This window comes from Asparagus officinalis, chromosome 10, assembly GCF_001876935.1.
Source record: "Asparagus officinalis chromosome 10, Aspof.V1, whole genome shotgun sequence".
Classification (NCBI taxonomy): Eukaryota; Viridiplantae; Streptophyta; class Magnoliopsida; order Asparagales; family Asparagaceae; genus Asparagus; species Asparagus officinalis.
In genome coordinates, this window is record NC_033803.1 from 29,683,922 (window position 1) to 29,693,472 (window position 9,551).

At 34.3% G+C, this 9,551-nt stretch overlaps 1 long non-coding RNA gene across 1 annotated transcript; it reads right to left on the bottom strand.

Moving 5' to 3' along the window:
- LOC109825833 lies at positions 5,412–5,984 on the bottom strand. Its single transcript, XR_002243109.1, has 2 exons — positions 5,782–5,984; positions 5,412–5,683 (listed from the first exon to the last, which is right to left on the bottom strand). It is a non-coding gene; the product is annotated as an uncharacterized LOC109825833 (long non-coding RNA).

The window sequence follows — 9,551 nt, forward strand, 5'->3', positions numbered from 1 at the left end:
AAAGTTTTAGCAATAAGATAGGATTTGATGTAGCGCTCGAGCCTTTCATCTTAAAACTTCTATTCTACTTCTTTACTCTTTGCCTCTTAATAATAAGAAAAAATTTATTCTTACCTCATTTGAGAGTTTATTGTTCTTTTTAAGAGAGAGAGAGAGAGAGAGAGAGAGAGAGAGAGAGGGGGGAAAAAAAGAAAAAAAAGAAAAAAATTGAAAAAGGAAAAAAAAGAACGGAATAAAGTGTTTGGCTAGATACTTATTGTACCAAAGATAATTACAAAATTTTATCATAGTTCTAGGTTGACCAAATAAATATAAGTGCTTTATTTCCGACATAATAAATTTTGATTTTTGTAATTCTTAATTAGTTTTATACTCGAGCCTGAAAGTACCCTAGAAGGGGGTGAATAGGGTAATTGCAAATCTAATCCGCTATAAATGCAAAGTTAAAACTTATTAGCTAATATCCTAGCAAAGTTATATACAATGAGATATGTGCAAGGATATACAATAAAATAATAGGTGATATAAACATGCAACAATAGTGATATAGTAATATGATGAACAACGAGCACAAAAGAAATATGCTAAGGCAATCACAAACACAATGAAATGTTAACGAAGTTCAGTCGAACCACGACCTACGTCTCCACTCCTCACCCAAGAGGAGAATCTTCACTATCAACACAAAAAGCTACACAATTGGTTTTCAACGCTCACTGATAGACGTTTACAACTCACACAATTATAATCATATAGCACACTCTCCAAGTGTTGGCCTAGCCCGTGTCAACTTCCTCAAGTGCTTAGAATTATAACATCTCCCTAAGATTTACTACCAACGTCACTCCTCTTGAAATTGACCCCGTCTGTCACCAACCACTTCTCTAAGTGTCATTGTGTATTACAATATAATCTCAACAATTAAGTAAAAATACAAAGGGTTTGTTCTCTAATACAATGTGAGATTAAAATTAAGCTCACTCTCAATGTTACAACCCCACAACCCAATAATATACTATATATGAAAATATATAAGCTCAAGGGTGTGTGTGTGTAACCAATGAGTATAATTAAAATCAAACTCAAATTAATCTAGCAAGTAAAAAATATAACAATTAAATATAAACAAGCTAGATAATGAGTTTAAAAAAACTTTTCTAAACAAAGAGGGTTGAACAATTGTGATTGAACTCCCTCAAGATGAAACTTGAAATCCTCCTCTTTGTGCATGTTTCTTCACAAAAAAAAACACTTGATTTTTCTTTAAAACTCTTAAACAAAACTTGCAAAACTTGTTTTAAACTTCTCTTAGATAGTTCTTAGTGTTGAGGACTGAGGGGTGTATATAGGCTGTCAAACAAAAGTCCTAAACCCAAGAAAATCAACCAAACACAACAAAATCCCCAAAAACCCAGAGTTTGGAAATATGACTGTTACAGTACTTTCGATCGATCGGATAATATTGGTCGATCGACCAACAATGTTACCATTAGCAGACTGAAACAATGCAAGCTTGATCGGTCGACCAACAATGTTGTACCGATCAACTGATCCTACACCATCAGTCGACCGAACATATTGTGTCAGTCGACTGATAGGCGATTATCTATAGGGTCTATAAATAGATCCTCTAGCCGGTCGATCGACGGGTAAGACCCGGTCGACCAGAACTGATATATTTTCTAGACATTGGTTTTTAGTTTAAAATCTAATTTTGTAAATTAAACGTAAACTCTAAAAATAGTAAAATAGTGGGGAATGATTATAAACATAAAAATAAACATGTTAGAAAAGAAAATTTTCAAATATCATTTTCCCTTTGTGAAAACTCATCATTCTACATAATCAGTCAAAATACAAAATCTCAAAACACTTGATTTTGACAAAATGATATCAAACAAGTTTGAAACTTCTTTTGAATGGATTAATAGACTTTATGAAAGATATACAATAGTTATATTAAGTCATTAATCCATAACACATTATTTTGCAAATCGGTAAACCATACGAACATGATAAAACTTGATTTTGACGAATTTCTTTCAATTCAAGTTTTGAAACACTTTAAAATAGATTTAAAGACTTAAGGAAAGATAAAAAATCATGTTTTTAAGTCTATAATCCAAAACAACAATAAATCAAAATAAACGACAAATCAAAATAAATGCATGTGTATGAAATTTGATCTCTAAGTGTAAACACACAAAGCATAAACCTAAAAAGACTATACCCAAGCAATAAGGTCTTCATTAAATCTCAATCATGGTGATGTGGATGAAGCGATGATCGTTAATCTTGACTTGAATGTTATCATGCTTTATTCAAATATTCCTTCCATCCTCCAATAGATATGATCGTGTAGGCGCAAGTCCATCCAACCTCTAACGGAGGATCTTTGTGTAGAATGCCTAACAAGCAATTAAATATTCGACAAACATTGTTATGAATTATTTGTTAATTATCAAAACTAGATTAGATAGTAGGCTCATAAACATGAGACCTAACAGAGTCAACCTTTTATAATAAGTCCAAACAAATCTCTTAAGAAATGACTTCAAAGTAGTATACTTCACTAAAGTCTTGACTTTAACTTTTAATTGAAGCAAAAAAGTTTTAGCATGTGTAGCTTGGGGTATAAAAATATTTTTTGAAATTCCCTTGATCCAAATACTTTTCAATATAAATATATAGAGTTGAGCTAGGCTACTATTAATAGTATTCAACAAGCAGATACTATTAAGTAAAATTTAAAAATAAAAACCTAAAAATTAAAATCCGAGCATGCATATGTGATCTACTACACATGAACTAGTTAGAAATAAAACTTCAAAGGACTTTATCATCATAAATTCAAACAAAGTATTTTATTAAAATAAACGTTTCAAAATTTTCTTAAAATTGCAAAATTTTCTTAAAGTTGGTCAATTTTAGCCTCTTGATATATAATACAAGAGATATTGAAATCATTTAAAATTTTATTTCTAACTAGTTCATGTGTCGTAGATCATATCTACTGGTTCAGGTTTTTATTTTTGGGTTTTGATTATTAAAATTAGAGTGATAGTATCTGTTTGTTGGATATTATTAATAGTAGCCTAGCTCAACTCTACGTGTGTGTGTGTGTGTGTGTGTGTATACACACACACAAACTAAAGTGTAAAAAACGGACTAATCATATTTTATCTTTATTTACAATTTCTTGTTCTTTTCTTTGCTTTTTTTAGCTAAAATAAAATTGTCACTTGCCAACTTGATAAAGTTAATTAATAATTGTTCTACTCAAAATATTTTAGCTAAATTTTAAGTTTTTTAATTCTTAGATAGTTTTATACTAAGTTAACTTTTTACGATGACTCCAAATAATTCTCTTGAGAAATAATTTTTAAAGTAGTATACATTACTAAAGCCCTTTGGTACCAAGCACAAGTTTTTGTGCTTGGTAGTGAGGTGGCATATTCCTCTTTACTTATTAAATTCAGGGCCCACATTCACATGGGATGAAGAGTGGTTGCGAATTGGAATGAGAAGATGGGAATATGACACATCACTACCAAACACAAAATTTATGCTTGGTACCAAGCATACCCATTTTTGTCATATATATATATATATATATATATATATATATATATATAATATATGTATATATATATAGCAATTACTACTATATATATGTATATATATATATATATATATATATATATATATAATGTTATGTGTATATCTATATATATATATATATATTATATATATATATATATACTATATAATCATATATATATATGTGATATATATTAGTATACTTTATATGATTGTAATATATGCTATATATATGTTTATATATAATGAAACAAAACAATATAATACTATTATTAATATATAATAAATATATATTATATAATATATATACATAATATAATATATATAATATAATATAATTATATATATTAATATATACATATATATATATATATATTATATATATATATATATATCATATAGGAAACTTGGAATGCGTGAGCTGCAGCGGTTCGATTCGGTATGGCGTGCAGGGTTTTTGAAAATAAACCCCATTTTGAGCCTCGTGACACCCCTGTCACGAGCTGTCTCTCCCAAAGAAGACCCTCTTCGTTCCTCAGATCTTCTCCCCAATCCCCCTCTCTCGTTCGATCTCGCTCTGTGAGCGTGAAACCTCCCCCTTTCATCCTCTCTCTTCCCAGAAAACCGACCGCCGCGCCTCGTTTCATCTACGTGAGGCCAACCCGACTCTCCCCTTCAATCTCCCCGGAGGCCCACACCCGACCGCCGCCGGACGCGCGTGTCTCAGTAACCACCGCCGACCTCCGCGTTCGTCTCATCACCGCGACGTCGACCACCCTCCGTCCGCCGATGCCGACCACCCCTCAGGTCCAGATCCGGTTCCCTCTGCCTTCCTCCGACGCCAACGCCGACCACGATCTCCAGTCCTCCCTCCAAGACCCTCCACCCCTCCCCCAACCCCAGCCCCGATTTCTCTGTCAAGTAAAATTTCAAAATCCCTCTTGAGCCCTCTCTCGATCCCTCTTAATTAAGAAAAAATCAATAAAAATAGTCAATCAAAGGCTTCTTTACTTGGTATGGATTTTAGTCATAAACTTCTTGCTTAGTATGGATTTTGAGATGTTGACAAATAGCTCATTGTTATTATGCGCAAGTTGATATAGTATTTTGATTGCTCTGTGTTAGCCAGTTCATTTACTCTGAAAGAGCTGATGTTTATAGTGCCTGGCAGCATAATGGAAAATGGAAACATGTTGGTCTTGGGAAATTTGTGATTGTTATGGTTGGACCATCAACAAACAGCTTCATCAATTTCTATTGCCGACTTTCACTTAATATGGTTTGTGGTAAGTTTGTGGTGTGTTTGCATCATTGCCTTACATGCTGCCTTATGCTCTTTGAATTTTAATCTTTTGCAATTTAAGAGGAACATCCATAATATGATCGTACAGAATGTTCAATGTAATGCCCAACAAAAGAGTGATTTTTCTGTGCCTGAAGCAGCCACAAAATGGTAGGCTATAGTATGAATTATTTTTGGTCTACATCTAGGTGTTACTAAATCCAAAACTTACATGATTATAAACATTTAGAACATGTAATCAGTGATCTTAATGTTCATAAATGCCACACTGGGGGGCGGTACTGTTGAAAAGAAATATTAAGCCTACAAAGATACTTCCTGATTATAGCTAGTCAATACATCATCAACAAATTATCATCCTAAGGTATTTATAGATTAGGAGTCCCTAATTCCAAGCCTAAAGCTACAGAAACTTTAATGAAGTACAAGCGTGTATGCAATACAAAAGGTGAGCCTTGATCTTGTTATCATGTCCTAATGACAATACAAACCACGTACAATACTCCAGTCTCACAAACAGATCCCAGTTCAATTTTTGCCTGATGCAAGAGAGTATCAACTACTTCTTTCTGGTTCATGTACAACTGACCAAAAAGTTACAACCAAAGTTCAGTAGAGTCGTTTTCATGTTTCAAAACAAAAAAAGTTACAACCAAAGTTACAACCAACCATAACCAAAGTTACAACCAACCATATCTTGCTCTCTGCAATAGAGTAACTGTACAAGATTTTGATCTTGACTTTTCAAAAGTATGCTCCAACATCCTGTGCTCCAACAACCTGTGCTAATTAAATTTAGAATTGATAAAATTATAGATTGATACAGAAAAATGTAAGGAAACAAAAAACAAAAAGGGAACAAATCTTTTCATACGTACATGGACTGGGGTACCCAGTGAACAAACCTCATAATCCAGCACCCGTGCATATATTTAGCTGCAAATTACATGACAAATTATTGGGAGTTAGTCAGAATTGGAAAGGTAGCACATGTATCTACATATATAATTTTAAAGTGCTAAGATTGTTTGATTTCCACCAATGTAGCAGAATATTTACACTGTGTGAGATATGCTGTAGGATTTGGAACATGAAAAATTTACACTGTGTCAGACAGTTGAAGTAGTTTAATAACATGAGAAAAGTAATTGATGATGTAAAGACAAAACAAGAAAATAAATTCATTCCTATAAGTGGTTTAGGAGCATTTACAGTATTGGCCGCAGTTTTGCTTCCAATAACACTTGATTCTCCCATTCCGAACTCTACACTAGTTGAATTTGTTGACTCCATTCCGAACTCCTAAAGAAGAAAATAAATTCAAGAAAAACCAACTTAGTATTTCTGTGGTGGTTAGAATTTAATGGCAGTAAGCTTAGCTAACAAAGATAAGCATGAAAACAAATTAGTCTCTTCACTAGTATTCAATACTCTTACCTTCTCCCATTTCGCAAAGTAAACACTGAAAATTATCATAACCTTTATTATTCAATACTCTTACCCTCTCCCATTTCGCAAAGCATGATAATATTTTTTAATAATAATCATATAACAGACTACAGAAGAATCACAATTGGAAACAAAATCAAGAAATTACATTTAGTATGATGCTATTAGTTCCCTGTATATAAGATTTTTTGTTTTTGCCCTTCCAAATTCTAGCTACTATGGTTTCCTACTTTCCTAATTAGTTCTAACAAGCTTGTTCTTGACTGAAAATAGGTGGCACACTGCTTTTAGAGCTAAACAGGGTCCTACGCCTAGGTTGTTTCTTTGTGTGGTCAGCTACACCTGTGTATCGGAAACTGAAGGAGGATGTCGAGATCTGGGACGGTGATTCCCCCCACCCCCACCCCCCACCAAAACCAAAACCAAAAGAAAAAACTTCTGTTGATAGCGTAATGTATTTTCTTAATTACTATGGATCGAGAGAAGGATGCAGAGGGATTTTTGAAATTTTACCGGGATCTGGGGACAGTCGGCGTCGGGGTTGTCGACGGAGAGAGTGACGGTCGGCGTCGGGGTTGTTGGAGTAGAGAGCGATGGTCGGGGTTGGCCTCACGAGAGAGAGATTGAAAGGGGGAGTCGGGGTTGGCCTCACGAGATGAAACGAGGTCGGGGTTGGCCTCACGAGAGAGAGATTGAAAGGGGGAGTCGGGGTTGGCCTCACGAGATGAAACGAGCGGCGGCGGTCGGGGTTTTCTGGGGAGAGAGATCGAAAGGGGGGAGGGTTTTCACCTCAAGAGCGAGATCGAACGAGAGAGGGCGGATTTGGGGAGAGATCTGGGGAACGAGAGGGGGGATCTTTTTGGGGAGAGACAGCTATGACAGCTGGGTCACGAGCGCTCAAAAATAGGGTTTATTTTCAAAAAACCCCCTGCAGCGCACCGAACTCGAACGCTGGCAGCTCACCCCCAGTTTCCTCATATATATATACTAGTATGTACCCCGTGCCAAGCACGGCCCTCGCCTCTTTTCTACAATTCGTTAATGTTGTTTGATCTTAATTTTATTTTTATTTTGAACCGATTTTTACAGCTATCAACTATGAAGAACTACAAATGAGTTGCATTTGAAAAATAGATGTCTAATAATATTGTATGGTGCAAATATAACAATACTACCCCAACAACTCACACATAATGACGTAATAAAACAATATATCTATAGTTCTATAAATATCCCCTATTAAGTCTCTTCACAGCTTTGTGCACATAAACTATCCCAATCTCCTCAATGTCAACAATTAGATTGTGTGTAAGAGAGATCTATTGAGTAGCATGAACGGTGATTCTCAATTTATATTCTCAAATATTGATTATGTTAACAAAATTAAGTATTATGCTCTAAATAATTGTAATATTCTGCTATAAATTCATTTTAGTGTAAAAGTGAATTGAAAAATTAATTAATATTTGGTTATTATTCGTTTATTAATGATCAAGTTCGAAGCGATAATTCATTTAATAAAAAAATATATTTTTTAGTATCTGGTTTATAAATAAATAAAATTTAACCAAAGATATGTTTGATTAATTTGTTGTCGTTTATTAATTTGATAAAATTTTCATAGAAATTTAACCAAATATATGTTTGATAGTTCATTAACAATTTTATTCGGTAGTCGAAGAGAGAGAGAGAGAGAGAGAGAGAGAGGAAAAAAATACTGAAGGCTTTTCATTTCCACATTGGTAGTTGAAAATAACAACAAACGCTTTCACCTAATTCCATCCCACCGTGTTCTTAAGTTTTGATGCGATAGGAAAAAAAAACAAAGGATTAGATTAATGAAGAGTGAGCCCGATAAACAATTTAATAAGAATATAAGCACCCTTTATTTTTATAAAAATGTGATATTAGAACAGTGCGGATTAGTTATAGCTAGAATCTAGTAGCTGGGTTAGTTTACCAACATTAATCAAAAAACATGACGTAGAAACTAAAATATCTCGGCACAAAAAATGCAGGGCTTGTTTGGATTTTTTATTTTTCCCTTTGGAAATTAAGATGAATTTTTTTTCCATTGGAAATTAAGATGATGAATCTCTATTAGACTGTGGGGTCATGGCTTAGTTTTTTCTTGGAATTATTCCAAATGTTTATTATGTAAAATTTGTTTTACAAATGATACCCATTATCTACCTATAAATATCAAAGGGTGGGGTTTTAGGGCTAGGGCTGCCGCCTCCTTCAGATCTGAGTGATGGCTGCCGCCTCCTTCAGATCTGAGCGATCGAATCCTCTCTCCTCTTTGTTTCCGTCTCCTCCTTCAAAACCGACTCCGCCTTCGAACCTCGCCTTCGTTCACAACTCACCTCAAGGTCGTCGTTCTTCGTAGCTCGTCGTCGACCTCGCCTTCGAACCTCGTCATCGACCTCGCCCTTGAATCTCGTCGTCGACTCCTCCCTTGAATCTCGTCGTCGACTCCGCCTTCAAATGTCGTCGTTGACTGTTTTAGGTAAAGAATTTTTTTTAAAGATTTGTTGATTTAACCTGTAAAGATTGATAATTTCATTCTTTAATGCTGTCACTTTTATCATCTTTCATCTTTCATGCAGCAGATCTCGAAAGACAGAAGGTTGGTCGTGCAGCGTCAGAGTTTTGTCACCAAGGTCTGATCTTTTTAGCATACTACCTGTCTCATGTTGAAATTTTAGTTTGTTTGTTATTTATGAGTAAAGATTTATTTAAGTTTGATTATAGTTTTGTTTATTTTTCCTAAACTGGAAAGATACTATCTTTTTTCAGCCTTTATTGTATGTTAACTGTTTATGGCGGTATATTTGGTTAACATTCGTTGACACAAAGACATGCAAATGCGAGTCTTCTATTATCATTAAGTAATTAATTTGCAATTAATTTGTGTACTTTTTGAGTCTGCATGTCCATATTAATTTGTGATTCACTGCCTTCCTTGAGGGATTTCGTCGGATTTTGCTTGATTTGTTGGATTTCGGCAATTACAGGTATAATTTGTCTGCATGTCCATATTAATTTGTGATTCACTGCCTTCCTTGAGGGATTTCGTCGGATTTTGCTTGATTTGTTGGATTTCGGCAATTACAGGTATAATTTCTCCATGATTCTTTGATTTTTAGTTTAGATCTGCCGTGATTCTTTGATTTTTCTCACTGGAAAGGTAAAAAAA